Below are 1,243 nucleotides of genomic sequence, written 5' to 3'. Positions count from 1 at the left end.
TTTGTTTTTTTTAAGACACCAATACATCTCTCTCGCAGCAGTCCTTACTCAGCTGGGCTTGATAATTCATTGCAATGGCCATACATAATTCAGAAAAAGTACTCACAGTTATGGGTTTTATTAGGGTAGTTAACAGGTTAGGTTATAAGTCAGGACCAAAAAATTCACAGGGCACAGTTCTTTAAATCAGGATAACCTCTACTCAGCACTACCCACCTCTCTCTTCCTGGTCAATGTTACAAAGTTCTTTTAAGTCTGCTGATAAATGATCACAGGACAGACTTATCCACCATATGTGCGTCAGTAAACCTAATTTCTCCAATTAAGTTCCTGGAGGAACTCTACTCTGCAATCAAGCCTCCTGCCAAAGTCACTCCATTTTTGTCACCCTGGGGGCTGGGAAGTCTACCACTCTGCCTTGTGCTCTGGCTCTTGGTTCTTCTGTTTCTCCTATGCCACTCTTCCAATCTCACAACTTTCTGTCCCCGATCAGTTTCAATTTATTGATTTTTTGGGGTCCTTATGATGCACTCTATGTTAGCTCTTCATCTTTGATAGTAGTGAGATTTCCCTTCTGTTTCTGAGATGGCTTATTTATACCCATGCTAGTTTCAAGATTTTACAAGTACAATGTACTCTGTTAACATTCACAGCTGAATCATGTCATCTTATCAGGATCTTCTTCTCTTATCCAGACCCAGCAGCACATAAACATTGTTTGGTGGGAGTTACAGACTATGGCTAGACGAGACATTAAGTAATTCACAATACCGCCCTGGCCATGTCCTACCCTGCTGTTTTCTTAGACATGGACTTCAGAATAATCCTTGTAATCCTGTCTTTTCACTGATTTTAACCTGGAAGATTCCTTCTAAATTTACTGTCACAGTAGCCCAGGTGGGGAGTAAATTTTCAGAAATGTGGACAGGCAAATTTCACTTTCTAGGATACCTTCCACCAAAGAAAGATGAAAACTAGATTTGACTAGAATTCAGAACTTTTTAAGTATTGAAGAGCAAAGATGTCAGCTTGAGGACTAAGGTGTGCCTAACCCAAGCCATGGTAATTTCAATAATCTCATATGCATGCGAAAGCTGGTCAGTGAATAAAGAAGACCTTAGAAGAATTGATGCTTTTGAGTTATGGTGTTGGAGGAGACTATTGAAAATGCCATGGGCTGCCAAAAGAACCAACAGATCTGTGTTGGAAGAAGTGCAGCCAGAATGCTCCTTGGAGGTCAGGA

This window comes from Chrysochloris asiatica, unplaced genomic scaffold (assembly GCF_000296735.1).
Source record: "Chrysochloris asiatica unplaced genomic scaffold, ChrAsi1.0 scaffold00191, whole genome shotgun sequence".
In the NCBI taxonomy this organism is placed as follows: Eukaryota; Metazoa; Chordata; class Mammalia; order Afrosoricida; family Chrysochloridae; genus Chrysochloris; species Chrysochloris asiatica.
Note: the sequence above shows the minus strand (reverse complement) of the source record.